The sequence below is a fragment of the Protopterus annectens genome, chromosome 1.part1 (genome assembly GCF_019279795.1).
Source record: "Protopterus annectens isolate FY-2018-M chromosome 1.part1, PAN1.0, whole genome shotgun sequence".
Classification (NCBI taxonomy): Eukaryota; Metazoa; Chordata; order Ceratodontiformes; family Protopteridae; genus Protopterus; species Protopterus annectens.
This window is the reverse complement of record NC_056726.1, coordinates 204444102-204463993: the sequence shown is the minus strand read 5'-3', so window position 1 is coordinate 204463993 and position 19892 is coordinate 204444102.

The following is a 19892-nucleotide window of genomic DNA, read 5'->3' as shown; positions in this document are numbered from 1 at the left end:
GAACAGGAAAATGGGATCAGGGAAATAACAACTGACAAGACAGGCGCTGCTCACTTGTAGGGAACCCAGTACCACCCACTACCACACAATTTAGTAACATCATCATCTGCTGTGTGTCTTATTTATTCTACTATATTATTTTTCTTTTTAACTCTTCTCCTTCCCCACTTAATCAAATGGTTACATCATAACATTGCAGGCGTGTATAATCTCTTCTGAAACGTAAGGATATCCAGCAGGTTCTCACTGCATTAAGGACAGTTTGTCTTCCTTTTACCTGCTGAGTTCTGGGTTAGGCTGTGGATCTCTGCCATCACTGAATAAGATAAAGTAGGTATTGGCAAATGAATCAATGTATGCATAAATGAATTAATGAATGAAAAACTAGAGTGTGGATCACATTCTTTTATACAAGGGTCACCGTTCTGCATGGTCCTATTAAAATGGCCAGGAGAAGGTAAAATCCACTAAAAAGTGGAGACTTCAGGCTGAATGAAATAAAAAAAAAACAAAGTTTTTTCTAATGAAAGGTATCTCCAGGTATTTATGACCCTGAATTATATACTATATTACTGGAGGTGCTATGAAGCAGACCTTCCCCTGCCTTCCTGACAGTTCTCCAACAGCATTTGTATTTCTAGTTTTTACATTGGGGAATTCAATAAACCCTACATGACTTTTTTTTTGTGTGTGCATTGTAGTGAGATGTGTACATGAGCGTGACAATTTGAGATTCAGTAAGCCTCACTCAGCAGCAAGCAAACACGTGCAATTAAGGAACGCTCCATGTAATGCAAATTCCTGCATAAGCAGGTGAATTATATGCAAATTAGGCAGTGGAAGCGATCCAACAACCAGAAAGTCATCTGTGTAGACTCTGTGTCTCTTTTCGTAGTGTGCATGGAAATTGTTCCTGTACAGAAATCTACACACACAGTAGGGGATGAAAATGTCCACAAATATGGACATAACTCCCCTGAAAATGGTATATCACAAGGAGAATTGGGGAGAAATACATTGTGGATGTGGAAAAATGCATGGGGAAATGTATAATCAATAATATTTTTTTTAAATAAATCTCTGCTTGTTTGTGCTATGTTCCACAGTGCGCAAGCATGCTTAATGCAAAAAAAAAAAAAAACTATATAAAAGACAAATGTATGTCACAGAAACTTGCATCAGGTCTGTATAATGGTGCATTTGTGCTGTTGCCTGGCACACACAGGTATGATTTGTGTAGTTTCCAGGCTGTCAGCATGAATATGTATGCAAATGAGGTAAATTTGTTGAATTGCTAAAATGAGCAACTGTGCCCACAGATCCTTTTCATGTAGGCTCATACACAGTGTTGACATTTCCAGTGAATGCGGATAACATCAGCAGGGTTTGTCATATTTACTTTTAGCAGATTTTTGTGCTGGCTGTGCATGTTTACATGGCTAGTCACATCACTAAGCATGTTCACGTGAACGACCCCCCCCCAAGCCACAGTGGTGACATAGGAAGCTATCAATTAAAACCAGAAATATTCAATTGAGAATATTTACTTTTGTATTCTAAGCTACATGGTGTGCAGTGCCATGGCATGCAAATAACTAGGGCCTTTAAATCATGTTAATTATATTCTAAGCAGCTAACATGTATCCAAATTAGCCAATCCCATGTGGACCTACACCACAACTGTGTAAAATATGCATACACCCTACATTCTGGTTTTCCCTCAATACTCTGAATCAGTGGAGTACAGACTTGGGAATTTTAAACTGAATAATGCTAGGGGCTGCTGCAGCTATTCTACATGTGCATGTGCTACAGGCTAAAGTCAATGCCACTGATGCTGAAGACCATAGGCCTAGGCCATGGAGGAGAAGAGTGTTCAGGCCCAGGTTAAACTACCAGGAGCTATATGAGCTGGAGAATGTAGAGTGCCACAGTGTGGACAGGGACATACTACAACAGCTCACTGAGCTCTGCCACTCCCAACTCAGAGCCAGAGCTAACAGAGGGGAACCCATCCCAGTGGAAACTAAGGTATGTGTAGCCCTTAGGATACTAGCTACAGATACTTTTCAAAGACCAACTGGGGACATGATGGGGGTCTCACAGGCATCTGCATCCAGGATACTCTAACAATTTATGGATGTTATGCTCCCACATGCCAGTGAGCACATGTCTTTTCCCCTTGACCCTGAGGTGAGGGCCACCACTATGCAACACTTCTCCATGTAGCAAATTTCCTTGAAGTACTGGGTTCCATAGATTGCACTGATGTACACACCAAGGCACCACCTGGTGAGCTGGGTAGAATCTATGTTAACCACAAGGGATACCACTCCATCAAATGCCAAGTTGTGTGGCAATGCCCAGGAGATTATCATGAGTGTGTGTGCTGGCAACCTTGGCAGTTACCATGACTCCCATATCTGGAACACATCACAGCTGTAGCAGATGTTTGCCAGGGGGGACATCCCACAGGGCCATTTACTTGGGGATGCCGGCTACTCTCTGGAAACGTGGATGAGGACACCCATCAGAAATGCATCCATACCCACAGAAGAACGACATAATGAGTCACACTCACAATCTAGGAACATCACAGAGCTTATGTTTGCACTTCTGAAGACATTGTTCCAGTGCCTCAATATATCTGGTGGAGCCTTGCAATATACCCTAGCCACATGTGCACAGATATTCACAGTATGTGCTATGCAACACAATCTGATGCTGTGGAAACAGCTTTAGCAGGATCAGCAAAGGGAAGGGATACACAGCCCCCCAGCAGTGCGTAGGTCACTACAGCCATAGTCACAAGAGGACATGGAGGAAGAACGCCCTGATGATGGGGTCTATATTACTTCAGTGAAAGATGTATTCAGCAAATACTTCTTCATCGCTCACCAGCCACCAAAATTAACTTCAGCAAACCGAGGAATTTTTCCTATGGTTCAAAAACACTACCCCACTAAACGTACAGAACACAAAAAGCACTAAATCAAATCCAGCAAAATACTCCCCAACATGGGGGGCTGTGCCCCTCCACACCCCCCGGCTATATATACCATGTCCAAGATTGCACTGCAGTGGGCAAAAGGACAAAGTTGAGAGGATGGCCAAGTGTTTCTGAACCATAGGAAAAATTCCATAGTTCGCTGAAGTTAATTTCGGCAGCTGGTGAGTGATGAAGATGTATTCACTGAATACATCTTTCAGTGATGTAACATAGACCCCTGCTGATGTCCCTGTAGGCAGAAGAAGGCGTGTCCAGTACACCCTGGCTTTGGCTAAGAGACAATGCATAGCACATTCACTGACAACCTAGGGGCCTAGGGACTAACACCTCACTCCTACTAACATGCAGATAGTAACAGTGATGCCAGCCAACTCACACTTCCTGTACCTATCCATGTATTGGCTGTGTACTGCTTGCATCACACAGAGTCAGGCTTGAAATACAGTCTTGTCAACTGCTGCACTTGCAAGGTAAGTCCATAACATACATAGTATTATAGTGGATTATTATGTTAGGTCATCGTAGCTACGGACCAAGTACAATAAGCAGGCTACAATACTGGCATATTTGGACAGACAGTACATCCACATGCAGCTTCCAACAACCATTCCACTAACATGTCACCCTTTGTAGTTGGAAGGCCTCATGCATAGAATATTCATGCAGTCCTACTACAACAGATTAATGGTACATCATTCAAGGGACAAGTTGGAAAGGGAGGTTAACTGATAGACTACTGTGCATCCCGGCAAAACATGTGCATTACTTCCCCACACTGCAAAACAGCACTGTCTCCATGTAATTGACATAACACTAATGTTATGCTGTATGACCTTTCACATAGATATTATGCCACACAAAATCAGCACTGTAATGCACAATCTGAACATACATTTCATGTGTAATTTAATTGAGAATAGCACAGTACATATTTATGCAGGTGATGATGGGAGGAATGATTCCTGTGGCTCAAAGGAATAAGGCAGGTGAGCTGTGTGATGGTGTCAGGGTTCTAATCCTGACATATCTGATTGTCATGCATGTGAAGTAGCAGTGCATTATATCTTTTTACAGACTGTCTTTGTGTGTGCTATACTAGTATGATTCTATTTCACATAGTAATTACACATATGCATCTCTGCCACAGTTCTAAGACCTATTTAATAAGTACATCATTACTAATGGATAACTTATTAGCAGAACTGTAAAGGCTGGGATACAAAAACATATATCAGTATGTGTATGTAGAAAACACATCCAGTACCTCCTGTAATATGATGTAGTATAACAATATAATAACAGTCGTGAATGAAGGATTGTGCTGTGATGTGATTCATGTGCAATTGACAGACCCATATGCAACACATTGATCACTACATCAGAACAACTAGGTATTGATACACACTAGAGAAGATGGATAGCTGCATGGCTAACATATAGGACATGGCAAGTATCATACAGCAATAGGACAAGTGATATTGATGGTTACAGTCAGGGTGCCCACAGGGCTCTGTACTAGGCACAACATTCATTTCAGTTGCCTGAAGATCTATCATTCACGTCAAAGTTGATCTACGGTCTGTATGCAGATGGCTTGAGATTGGGTATACTGTTTAAATGTGTTACAGATTGGGCATGTCTGCACAAAAAGTGGGCCACAGGAGCATCAGATGCTGTTAAATACATTGAAAAGTAAGCATAACATTTAGAAGACAGAAAGAGAAAGGTGACTATTAAAAGCAGCACATTATGATTGAAACTGTAGATTAAGCAAGGAACTGGACATGGAGGTAGATCCAGATTGTAGGTTTCCAAGTCATTTCAGACTCCTGGCCTGGAGTACACCTAGGTGTGGGATGGAGTCAGTTTATACAACAGGAATTCTTTGGTGACATCAGCGTGCCTCCCATTTGCAAATTGCTAAGCAACATGTAAACAAGCCAAAATGCCACTGAGCATACTCACACACTTAGTTAAGCCAAGTGCAAATCTGTTGCCCCACATATTATTTTATTTAGTAAAATACATATATCTTATATATCTCTATATTTATAAACAGATATATCTATGTAAATAAGTGAGTGTGTATGCCTGTATTGCCCTACATACACAGATCATAGATAGTAAAGTTACACTATGACACATAAGATGTTGGAGGATGTGACACAAGAAAGGGTTCAACATTACATAATGCACTTTCAGACATTTACAACTGCATAGGCCAACATGTGTTGCAATCTTAGGACTATTTGGATATCTGAAGTTCACAGTTCTGGTCGTCTTCACCTATCATATGTAAATGATACCAGATGTGACAGCAAAACACAATGTACTGTGAAACACACATAACCATGTGTCACACCTGTGTACTTGCAAACAGCTGTATGGTGGTCAGTCATACCACACCTTCCTAACAGACGATGTGGAACCCTTGAAATGTATGGCATGGCATAAGAATACATACATATTTTGTGAAGTCAAATGCATATAGCTACACCAACAAGAACTCACACATTCACTACAGCCCTCTGTGTCTGCTTCATTTCAAAAAACACACATCAATAACAGTGCAACTGCTGAATTTGTATTATACTGTGTGTCCACTCATTACCTGGGAGAATTTTCTTTTTCCACAGGCCTGTCCATCCACATGCAAGCAGACTCATATGCCCAGCACAGGGTGTTGACACATAGCTAGGCTACACAACAGTTGTCTCACTGTTTTGCACTGTTTTAAGCCTAGCAGGTGATGCAGGCCTTTGAATTCTTCTCCACCACAAAGTCTGATGATGTCAACTACTATAAGAGTACCTAAAGCCACATCAAAGTCAGACTTAAGCCATGGCATGTGTGATAAGTACTAGGACCTGTAGTGTCTAAGACTAGATAGGTATTGGTTCTAATGTTGATCAACCCCACTTAGTGTGTGCATGTATGTGCATCTCTGCACAAAAGAAGTGTATATTCCACAATGTCTTAAATAAAGGCAGGGTTTTGTACTGTTCTGGGCCTAGCAGGTGGTGCAGGCAGTTGAACTTTTTCCCACCACAAGGCCTGCTGATGTCAACTACCATAATAGCACCTAAAGACATACAGATGTCAGACTTAAGCTATGGCATGTGCGATAAGTACTGTGATCTGCAGTGTGTAAGACTAATAGTTAGAGGTTCTAAACTCACTCCAGCCCACGTGTGTGTGTGTGTGTGTGTGTGTGTGTGTGTGTGTGTGTGTGTGTGTGTGTGTTTGTGTGTGTGTGTGCTGTCAAATGTTCTGTGTACATAAATAGGTAGTGGTAATGCTCTAACTGTATCCATGTTGGTGTGTGTGTGGATGTTAGCCAGTGCTTTCCATCAGCCTATGGTATTATAGCATCAATGGAATGTAGTAGGCCAATGGTCCTAGGGTCCTCATATGCCAAGCCACCTTTTACCCTTAGTAACACGTTCAACACCTACTGCCCCCATCCAGAATGTACACATGTGGAATCAATGTGGTGTAATTACGGTCTCCCATTCAATCATACAGATTGCATCTGTAAAGGGCCAATGAGGTGCTCAGTTTGACATGAAGTGGAAGTGTGTTCCAAAGGTGTGTTAACCTCTGGTAGACAATTCTCACCCTCCAGCAAGTTTTATAAAAGTTGTATACAAGGTTAAGATCTTAACTTGGAGTAAACTGGTTATCCATGTCACTTATGCATGTGCAGCATGTCCAGTAAAGCAGGGTCACCGACTGACTCATATGCAAAGCAGAGGCCACCTCTGAGTACTCTGTTTGACATACACTAAAGTGATGGTGATTTCAAAGAATCCCCATAGGACAGATGCATTCCCTTATGAGGAACCTTTGTAATTTCCCCAATCGCCACAGCTGTTTGGTGAGTAACATACTAAAAGTGGCATTACACAAAAATATTGTCCTAAAGAGGGAAGAGTACATGGAGCTACTAACTACTTGTACTGGAGACAATGCCGCATTGTATGACATGAGCAAGATATAATGACCTATTCATCACTGTGTAGACATGGTGATTTAAGTTATGGCAGCTGTCAAAATGTCATACCAGGTCTCTCACCCCTGTGTATGTACTTAACGTGTCGATATTTATCTTGTACTTAGCAGGAACATCATTGCTACCCAAATGAATAACACATATATTTGCATTGAGTTTAAGGCCATGTATTTGGCAACAATCATCTGTCCATGTAACACAGCAATGTAGGATGTTGCAATACTATGTACAGTAGAGAGTCAATTATCTGAACTAATTCGGACCTAGGGTAGTTCAAATAATCAAACTATTTGCATAATCAAACATATAAATGAACTGGATAAAAAAGTTCTAAAATCTTTTTTTAATCTGGACTCAAGAATACAGTTTCCCACAATTCATCAATTCCAGTGGACAATAAAGAATATTTTTCACACACGAGCTGGCCACAAGCTCAAAAAAACACTCAAGCAAATACATATATTGTTTACATATTCAGACTTTATGATTTTTCCTACCCGAAAACTTTGGAAGGCCGGTTCGGATAATTGACATTTCTGATAATCGACTTTTGGATAATCAACTTTCTACTGTATATTGTATGACCACGCACAGTTAGCAGGCATTATCAAGCATTCCCCCGGATTCATGAATCCTCCATGTAAGACTTAATAAGTCTTACTCAGAGGTTGCAGTTGAACAGTATGACATCAGCGTGCCATGAATATTCATGAGGGCACGCTGACTCAACCGTAAGTCCTACATGGACCGTGTAGGAAAGCAGGGGGTGTGTCTGACTGCTGAGCAGTCTAAATGTCCACGCCCCTGCAAGGGTTCAAAAAGTAAAATGAAAACACACAAGAGTGAGTCCGCTCAAATGTCCTTGCACCCAACACCACACTCCCTGACATTGTAAACCCTCATCACAGTTATAAAAAGTAAAACATTAATTTTATTTTTTTTAAATTCCCGAAATAGCTGCCCGTATTTGCATGTGTGTGCACGGGTGTGCCCATTGCTTAGCTGCAGTTAGCAATTCAGACATGGAAGAGCATAAGAAAGAATGTTTATGCAAATTACACCAAATAGCAATAGCATAATGGTAGAGCATTCGCACAAAGAGGAGGCATTCACAGTTTGAGTCCCACCACTCCCCTTCTTATTTATGTTTTAAATCAGTATATGAAATAATACCTGACATATATGATTAAAATATTAGTAAAAAGCAGTGGAATGGCTTATGTATCAGTGAAGAAAATATATATTTTTAAAGGATCCTGATATATAAATGCCTGCAGTTAAGCAGCGCTTTACCCAGTGCAATGGAGTTGCCCAGAATTAAATAGCGCTTTACCCAGTGCAATAGAGTTGCCCAGAGTTAAATAGCACTTTACCCAGCGCAATAGAGTTGCCCATAGTTAAATAGCACTTTAACCAGCGCAATCTGTTTGCACGGACATGCGTGCCGCGCCAACCAGGGCACTGTAGGGCAACGTGGAGCAACGTAGAGCAAAGTTGCTTAAACACAGCCACACCCCCTAGCCTGTCTGGACAGTATTAAAATAAAATAAATGACAAGGTTCGAACCCAGGACTCTGTGCACCATACTCAAAGTACTGAACCACTAAGCCATGACAGCTTAGGAGAAACAGCCACTGTTAACATACATATACTTAGAAATGGTAGATTAACCATTACTAAGCAGGTCTGCAGTCAGCCGAGAATTTTCAAAAATGGCCAATCACAAAAAAGTGCGGGAAATGTGGCTTATATAAGCCCCGTAGGTGGGAATACTTGCCATACCTGATTGTAGCTCACATCTGCAGTTAGAATGGCTGGTGCTGGAGAGGGTACATGCTTCTGAGCGCAACGTTGGGACATCGAGGAGTCAAAATACATGGTTTGGCTCCTTGTCCACCATCATGAGTCAAGACTCCTGCAGGGCCAGTTCCAAGGGATGGAGTACAAGGCAGAGGCTTGGAATCGGTTAGCTCATGACCTCACCAGTGCCACAGGCATTCCTCGGACTGGTGAGCAAGTCCGTCACCACCATGCAGACCTGAAGAGATGGAAGCAGGACTGCCTGAACCAATGGATACAGGAGGCCCGTGGGATGCAAAATGCCCCACAACTGACTAGGTAGCCATGGAATGCAGTATGTAAGAATTGATAATTGATTCTGTATAATGGATAGGTATGCCTCAATATCCCTTCATTTACTTCACAGCTGCAGGTGACCATGCTGCGAATCAGCAAGCCTATGCAGATAGGCTACTAAGGCTGCGCCACCAGGCAGGTTAGTGATTATTCTGCATGTATTGTTATATAAAATAGGGGAGAGAGCATGAAAGAAAATGTTGTAGTCCAATAATACAGCCATAAAATGCCCTGAATAAGTCCTCTGCATGCACTGTCATATAAAAAAGTCAGAGAGCCAGAAAAAAAGAGTGTAGTAACCCATTAAAAAAGGTAAAATATGTCCGGAATAATATCTCTGCAGGTACTGTCATATAAAATAAGTGAGCAAGCCTGAAAAAGAGTGTTCTAACCTATTAATAAAGGTATAATATGTCTTGAATATGTCTTCCATATGCACTGTTATATCAAATAAAGGAGCAAGCCTGTGGAAAAGTGTGTAATGTAATTAATAAAGGAATAAAACCCGGAGTGTGTCTGTGTCACTCACTTTGAAATGTTGTTGTACCCTTGCATTATACAAATAGTACTGTTTTATTAAGTGCTGGCAACCCAGAGTTATGCAGTCCCATCTAAAGTGGGTGATGGAAGTGTTAGTAGCTGTGAAGCATATATACAGTCCTCAACAGTCAGTTACTGGCTGGCATGCATAAGTAAATCTGGCACATGAGTAGCATGTTAATTTGTTCCCCAGAAATGTGAGTGTGCTTCAAGAAATGCAGGGTTCTGTACAAATTGAAGTGAAAATGTCATGTGAAAACATCCAGATATGTAGATAAAGAAATATAAATTAAATCAAGAAATATGTAGCAGTAACATCTGCATCTTGGACAGTTAGTATGTCAGATATAGGTCAGGTATATATTGAACTAGCCAAACCCATTACACAACCTAATGCATGTTGGCAAGTGTAATAATACATGTAAGGGATATACACTTGCAGTCACTAGGAATGTAGTGTGGACTAAAAGTACTTATAAGATGTTAATTGAGGTTTCTTTCTACACCCTACTGTGTGTGCATAAACTGTGCAATTCCACACCTCAATGGGTATGTGTAAACTCAAATATTTGTTGGGACATATGTCCTATTGTTCTATAAATATTTGCATTCACTTTGATGTATGTGCCCTGTTCAAACACCACAATCATGGTGGCCTGTTGCTACCAATCATCCCTGCATGCTGTTGGAATATCCACTGCCGTTCAATATATGCATGTGTTATGCTTGTTCAACTGTTGGAACCTTGGTGTGTTGGGTTAATGGGAATATTACTGCATGCTGTTACAACTAATCTGGAATGCTGTTGTTTATGTTGTAATTAAACACACCTAATCTCAGAACGTATGGGAAGGCCGGTGCCAGCGGACCCACCTGTCCCTCCTCAGCTGGTGAGTGCACCTGGCACCAGCAGGTCCGGTGCCCAGCCTGGGCTCCCCTCCTCCATTGGTCCTGTGCCACCTTCAGGTGGAAGCACTGCAGGAGATGGGGCTCATCTCCCCCGTGCAAGCATGGGTGGAGAAGACCACCTGTCACCCTTCGAAGGGTCTGGGCTGTGGTGCGTAGGGAGATCCAGCGTTCAGTCGCTGATCCCCTATGCCAGCTCAAGGTGAGAGTGGCGCATCTCATGGGTGAGCCTGCCCATCCTACACAGCCCCCAGCACAACCACCCTCGGGGCTGTGAAGGTACAGTGGTGACTGCCCATGGGTGGGGATCTCAGTTCCACTGTTACCATCTGTGGGCTCATGGGCTTGCGATTTCCAAACATCCATCCCTGTTAATTGTGTTCACCCACCCCATGTGTCATACACCACCCCTGTATGCGTCTTGTTTGTCTTGTCTGTTAATGTCGCCAACCTACCTCCCCAATCATACCTACTTTCTCTACCTCACTTTCCACTCTCACCTGAAAAAAAAAAGGGCAATCTGTACCCACAAAAATATTACGCCCCATACATAGCTGCCCATTTCGCACACATGTCCGCTGGACATGTAAACTGATAATTATAATTGGCAGTACAACAGACTTTGTTGTCCTCACCCCTCTCCCAGGGATGGAAGGCTTCAAATATCACTCCAAATTTATTGCATATGCACAGCTGTTGCTGGTAAAGAAACGGGCAGCTATGGACCTTCCCTACACCCGTCCTGCACATCCCGAGCTTGTTTACCTACTGTCTGTCCCTCTTTGTAACCCCTTTTTCACCACTTTCCTATCTCCCCATTTTCTTTTCTTTAAAAGAAATTAGCGCAGGGGTTAGCGGGAGTAAGCACTTTTAAGCAGTAGTAAGCGTCGCTAAGCGTCACGCAAACCCACGCAAACCTGCTTACAACTGCTTAAAAGTGCCTTAGTTACTCTATGTCAGGGCCCTTTTTCTGCTCAGCAGCAAAACAAAAAACCTCTGCCAGTCTCGAAACCCAGACCATTGGCACAACAGACTGCATGAATTACCACTAAGCCACAGCAGATATACAAATAATTTGGTGCTGAAATAAATATATCATGCATTACAATGAGGGAATGTAAATGGAAATTAGGAATGGCATAACACAAATTCTGTTCTGTTGGCCTTTACCAGCAGTTGTGGAATTGCATGACATGATTGTGAAAAGAGAACCAGCCATTCTAGCAGGGAATAATGTTACAGTAGCACCTTACAAACACCACTCAGTATCAGACCAGGGATAAACACTGGCAAAGTTGAATAGGGCAGAGTACAACATGCATATCACTGGCTACAACCCTAGCTTCAGATAAGAGACATATACCAACCTTCTGACTGACACAACGGTGTCCAGAGCAAACAAGCATGGGCCCCACCTTGGAAAGCTGAAAGGGCTATGCCTACCTAACCTAGCATTTTATAGCAGTGGGCTGCAATCACAGTGAGTACTGCAATCACCACACAGCAGGCTGCATGCAATTACTGAATGGTGGGCAGCAATTGGTGCAGAGGCTGTCACATGCACAAGTGCAGATACCTAGAAAAGCAGGCTGTACCTGCTGTCTACACATGCAATAATATCATTGCAGGAACAGGGAGATAGAGAGAGCGAGAGAGAAACAGAGACACAGACAGAGACACAGAAAAAAGAGACAGAAACAGAGACAGAAACAGAAACAGAAACAGAGAAATCAAAAAACAAACAACCAAAATAAAAAAAAATAAACAAAAAAAAAAAAAAACAACAAAACAGTAACAACAGATGGAGCAGGGAAAACAAAGGTAAGGCATGTAATTCATATGTATGTGCCGGCATGTAGTAGATGTTCCGGAAAAGTACTCAAATCATCCATATGTGGCAGCAGTACGTATCTATCTGTATCTTCACATGTGCATAGGGCAAGGGACATACTGCAACTGTTAGTGAAGGGTGGACACATATATGTCGTTGAAGGTCGTTATGTGCATATATCTATATAGGTCATAGTGTGAGGCAATGAAAACAGCATGCAGTGCTGATATATGTCATGTGTTGGTTAAACACTGTGGGACTGATTTGTCAGATCTGCTGTGTTACAGCCAGTGAGGCCTGCTAAAGCTACATGGGCTGAGGACACCAAAATGCATTCTGCATAACACTGTGCAATATAATCACATAACTGTACATCCCACAACTGTCGCATAAGTGATATCCCCACCATGAAAGGTGGACTGTACATGTGCCTATATGTACATCCATATGTACAGTAATGGATGTCTACATGTATGTGTATGGATATGTATGTATATATATATATATATATATATATATATATATATATATATATATATATATATGTGTGTGTATATATATATATATATATATATATAGAGAGAGAGAGAGAGGCACATGGGGTCATATGTACTGCAACAGGTGTGTGGTGACCAAGGCATGGACTGTAGACAAGTGCCGATACTGCAGTGCCATTCCTCCTTTCCAAAACACTGTACCCATTAACTACCACATAGGTAGAAATCTACCTAACACTGAAGGTGTGATAAGGGAACATGGGACACAAGTGGACAGTCGCCTCCCCTTTGATAAAGACAGTGCCACACTAGACTTGTAATCTGTCTATGTGGTATGTGTCATGACAACAGGTGTGTCATCTAGGGAAATATAGGTCAGTGTTCCCCTCTACTCATCACAATGTCCCATGTGGTATGTACCTCACATGACAACTACAGCAAGTGGAAAGGCCACAGACATACCTTCACAAAGGGTAATACTGGCCTCAAACAGATGCCCTATGCAGACTGACTCACAAAACCACAGCTGGACTGTATTGCATACAACCCACACAGAGGTGACCTCTGCCAGACATACAGAGGTATGTCAGACCCATAGCTGTGTGACAACCACCATGGCAACATATCACAATTCCTCTGGGCTACATGCTCTAGGGACCTAAACCTTGTAAGCTCAACAGCACATGCTGGAGGGATAGGTTCCTATTTCAGAGATATGCCATACTCTGGAATCGACCTCCTAGCAATAACAAACTAGGCTCCTCATTAGCAGTTGTCATAAATACCCCTGATGATTGTTTGGGAGATTGGTAATACACCCCAGGAATCCCCTCTGTAGTTCTGGTTGACAGGGGCAAGTGAAATCAAAGTACATGTGTGGCAAAGGCCAGGGTAGCATATGGCTAGGCTGCTGTAGGCCCTAGGGCCAATAGCATCTCACCTACCTATGACACTATGCACTCGCACATGTACTCAATGCAATACCTGCTATGTGAGGTTGAATAAGTATAACGCTGAATGTGTGCAAGGTCTGTAAAGGTTTGATAGTGTAGTGTGAAGTTGTATCTGCATGGTAGTGTCTATCCTAGATGTGAGGCCAGCAAAAGATGTGTATGTTATTGTTAGGCAGACATAGTACTATGCCATATGATGTGACGTAGTTCCTTGTTGACGACTGTGGTGTCCCATTGTAGGCTAAAGCAATACATGTATGCTTAGTGAGTGGTACTGCTGGTGAATCCGACTCCCATATGAACTGTAGTACTACCTGAAGCTGTAGGCCTAAACAGCACAGTATGGTGTGTGTTCACATTGCTTGGAAACACTGTCTTGTGTGTTTCCTGTAGTCTGCACAGAGGACATAACTCAGGCATAAGGGTTTGTAGGTAGTGGCACACAGTACTGTATGGTACACAGGTAAAGCTCATCTGTGTTGGTATACAGTGGTGTGTTGCATGTTTGATGTGTGTGTGTAATTATGCCTGTACCATGGCCGCAATAATATGTGTGTTACAGGGTATACGTGTGTGTCTAGCAACATATATACTCTGTTACAGCAGTATGCCACCTATATTAACAACTGTGCACATATGTTAGGCAGGGCTATGGCATCAATGACTAGGGTGGTTTACTGGTACTACTGTAACTGTACTTTACATTCATTGCAATGGATGACATCATTGTTCGTGCATTAGCGTGATATATACCCCTTTGGCGAGGTTGTACATTGTATCACAAACAGTGTGCCGGGTACTGTTGTATAGTGGTTTGATATATAGAGTGTGCCAGGCATTGTTAGTCAGTTGTGGCCTGAAAACCAATATGTGGTATTGAACGTGTGTATCCTCTGACAGACAAATGGATGGTATATATGGCAGTGAAGTGATATCTGTGGTTAAGGGTGTAAAGTGTGCCACAGGACTCGCTCACACATATTGTTCATTTTTCTTTCAGCCTGATGGCCTACCAACATAACCCTTCTTACACAGCAGAGGAGGAAGAGGTGATTCAGCAAAGCCTGGTGTAGCACTACACACTGTTGTTTTCCAGAAGCAGCCAGCACCAGCATGAATGGAATGCACTGTGGCAAGATCTTCTTGGTCAGCTAAATGACATAGGCATGCATAACTGGACATATGAGCAGGTATGCCATCACTGCAGTGATTTAATTAGACATGTCTGGCGACATGCGTCTGATATCCATAGACAACAGCTTGCCACAGGTGGTGGGGTGGCCATTCATCCCCCCCTCACCAGAGTGGAGGAGCTGCTCCTAAGCATGGTGGCTCCTGGACAGCAACAGCAACTCTTACAGACATGTGTCATCATGGAGGCCGGAGCCACCCAGCATGTTCACATGGTGCATGCTGGTAACATGCCCTATCTGTAGACTACAGTTACCTGTATTGTTAGATTATGTCTATGTGAGATGTGTACTGTGTGTTTAGCAGTTGTGCTGCCTAGTGTTGTGCAATACTGATATTTGGAATATTATCTGTACACCTGTGACTGTCGACTGTTGTTCTACTGTAGTTTAGCAAACCCACAGTAGCAATGCCACAGTTGTGGCCACTGACAAACTCTCTCATATTTTCGTAGGTCCCTCTGGTGTGACAACAGGGCAGATGATCCATGCTGGTGAGTGTGGTATAACTGCAATGTTGGTAATGAAATGTGCATGTCATAGGTGAGGTGTAGGCCATGTGCACGTAACACACCTACGCATAATGCATGCAGTGCATGTTTGCTGTAAGACATTGCACAGCTCAGTAATGTCAGTAGCTGCCTCAATGACATGCAATACACAGAGCATCAGACACAGTTGTGGCAACACCGTACTGCACATTGGATAGGCATAGTTGCTACAGCTGTACGTAACATAACACGTTTATCATACTCAGTACACCTCAACATGCTACATATGGCATTACCACACACCTGCTGTAAGATCACACTTCAGTATCCCACATGTCATCCACACACACATGATAAATTTCAGGGGTAGAGGCCTATCATGGGGCTGTGCAACACTCTTCAACACATAACACAGTCATGTTAGGCAATGCTCCCCATTGGGCACCACACACCCATGTACAAAGTGGCTGTGTAATTGTGATTGTAGCCATGGCACAGCAGTTCAGGTATAGCATACTAGGCGGTGGTCTGTCACACATTAGTAGCCATGAGTGACCACATGATGCATGATGATGATGGCTCATGGTACTACACCCCATCCAGTTACAGTGACCACAGTACTACACATAGCAGTCATTGCTTTGCACCTCAATGTTGTGTGTGTGCAAATATATGCAGTTATACACAATATGCATAGCATGTTGTGTGTGTGCTTACATATGCCAGTATACACAATATGCATAGCAGTCGCCATCTGTACAAAGTGACACATATATGTCCTGGAATGCTATTGGGTGTATAGGTCACATGACACACATAGGGTATGCGTGGTGTTTAATGTAGCATGCCATGTCATGGCTGGCACTGACATATCTGCAATATGTCCCACACTCACCATAACCACTGTAAAATGGCCATGTCGAGCATTTAGATTCCTTCACATCTACATGCACCACTCATCCCGTGTGCATACACAGCATGCATGTGCTACACCTGTGCCCAGTATTATCTGCTATGGACACAGACACTGTAATCAGACATGGAAATCTATGTGAAACACAGATAACACATGCAGCCATGGTATGTATACCTGTGAGTGATGGTGCACAGGACATTGCAGAGCCGATAATACTTGCACAGCAATGTTGTGTCCATGTACATATTGTGTTCCAGGGTGTAGCCAATCACTGAACAACTACACACATGCATCAAAGCCATGCATACTGTCATGAAATAGGGCCATCTACACTCGCACTGCATGGTCTTGAGCAACACATATTCTGCATGCTGACACATGTGAGGTGACTGTTTGCCTTGTAATACTGTCACCCACCTTCACCCACTATTGAGTATGTGTTGGATTCCTGGTGTGTGTGCGCATCTGCTGTAGTGAGGAGTGTATTTGTGTGCATGTGTTCATGTGTGCATGTGTGCATGTATTTATGTGTGCAAGTGTTCATGTGTGCATGTGTGCATGTGTGCATGTGTGCATGTCTTCATGTGTTCATGTGTGCATGTGTGCTAACATCATGTACAGATTGTAAAGTGTGTTTCCTGTCTTCCTCTCACAGGTGCTGAGTTTGGGGTGGCTGAATGCAGCAGGGAACCTGAAGTCACTGCCACAAATAGTGGAGATGATGAGACATGTATTGTGGCACAGGCAGGTTTGACAGGGTCTGTCGTTGGTCCGCCAATCGACAGTCCACAGCATTCAACCCCATCTATGCACACACTCATACTGCCAATACATCCCTCATCACCAATGGCCTTAGCCGAGGGACAGCATACAGTTGGCATTGACCAGGATACTGTGGTACCCATGGCACTTGCATCCCCTCACAGCAGCCATACCCAGATTCCTGGAACAATACCACATAGGCGGATGTTCAGGGGTTCTCACACACACACGCACACACAGACATGTCGATTGGATGGGTCAATGTCGGGCTCTGGCAAACCAACAACACACCCTGTGCATATGATGACACCTGTGCCACCTCCTGTCATCTGCAATATTGATGCAGGAACAGGCTAACATGGTGCTGATGCACAGGATGACATTATAGCAGTGTTGCAATATTAGCAAGTTGTCAACAGGAAAGTGTAATGATATCCTTGTAGGTATATCTAAGCAGGCATGATACATCAAAGCTCTGATTGTCAATGTAGAATTGTTTACACCAGTGTTAGGTCTGTGTATGTATCGTCCGGCCATGTGCCACTTGGCTGAAGTGTATAGTGTTGCCAGCATGTGTTAGTGAGTGGACAGTACGTGTGTGATGTGTGCAGTACAGATTAGCAGGTGTACATCTGTGAACATGGTGGGTGCACACTGTCTGCATATACGTGCATAGTGGACACATGGGACGTGTGACATACCCTGTTTTACACATTGTTAACATCTCATCGTATCTCTCGATGGCCAGTATGCATTCTACTACAGATATGTACTAATATGGGTACATATGTGTATATGACATGGGTTGACACTATGCTGTGGGTGATACTGTTAATATCTGTCAATGTTTTGCATTCTGGTAGTATACACAACCTCAACAGCATGACTATAACCAATCATTAGATGATGTCCTGACAACTGACACACAGTTGTAGGGAACTCAGTAACAGTGGGATCCTTCCAGTACTATACTATAACAGTAACCAGTGGTATTGACCGCCACCCATTCCTGGGACCACACCTGTTTGGCATATAGGCCTCTTAGGTACATGCAAACACACTAGGGATATGTCCATCCACATCTGGAAATGCATGCATTGGCCTACAATGCATTCTCTGGATGGGACACATATCCTACACAAGGGTATCATACAGACAGATACCTGTTGTCCGACACATGCTGCATTGCACTAAAACCGACTATGGCATAGTCATCCACATTTACTATGCATACTATCCCAACAGTACCACATAGGTGGTAGCCCGCAACATGTATGTTGGGTACCAATGTGTACCTACAGCCACGTGTTATGTCATCTGTCCCTTGGTATCCACATATCCAGAGGTATTGTGGAGTCCTTCGGTGTATCACATAAGACATTAGGGTCCTGAATGCATATCCACAAGGCTGTTGTACACCTATAATGACTGTACATTATTGCCAGTCGTTGTTGTGTATGAACATGTCTGACATATTCCCCAGGCATGTACCCTCACTCACACTACTTTATAGTAACTGTCATGGGTGTGTGTGGCACAGATGACCTTGGCCACAGATCACTACAGTGGCCGGCCTTGTCACATACATACATATGTGACCTATGATCTGAGAAGCAGCGGCACAATCTGTCAAATGAAACAAATGTATTCATGTAGTATGCAGGCTTCACACCTATGTACTAATTGAGGTCACATGTACATATATTTATTTGCCACACAGATACCTGATATGTGCAATGCACATACTGTTTTAATCCTGATATGTCATAGCATAGTAAAAGCAAAACCCACCCCACATTGACCAACAGTGTCACACACTGAGCAATTGCAGGTTTCAAACCCCTACCTAATTATGCTATGATATTAAAGAGATATGCATTAACACAGTGCACTATATGCTTTATTGGGTGTTTTGTTTCCTCCTGCTATATTTGTAGGATGCTGATATCATCAGACTTTCCAAAGATGAATGTACCTTTTAATGTGTTTTCCCAGTCTCCAAAAAGGGAACTTCTCTCAAAGGGAATCACACACACACACAGTCAGCAATTGCAGGACTCAAATCCCTACCTAACTATGTTATGATACTAGAGAAATACGCATTAACACAGCACGCTATATGCTTTACTGGGTGTTTTGTTTCCTCCTGCTATATTTGTAGGATGCTGACATCATCAGACTTTCCAAATAGGAGTGTACCTCTTTTAATATGTTTCCCCAGTCTCCAAAAAAGGGGATTCTTTTCAAAGGAAATCACACACATGCACACAGTCAGCAATTGCAGGATTCAAACCACTACCTAACTGTGTTATGATATTAGAGAAATACGCATCAACATGACAGACTATATGCCTTAGTGGGCAGTGTCTTTTCTCCTGCTGTATTTTTAGGATGGTGATATCATCAGACTTTCCAAAGAGGAATGTACCTCTTTTAATGTGTTTTCCCAGTCTCCAAAAAGGGCACTCCTCTGACAGGAAATCATACACATAGTCAACACCCAAACACAAACTGTCAGCGTTTGCAGGATTCAAACCCCTACCTATGTTATGATACTAGAGAGATAAGCATTAACACAACATGCCTTATTGGGTGTTTTGTTTTCTCCTGCTATATTTGTAGGATGCTGACATCATCAGACTTTCCAA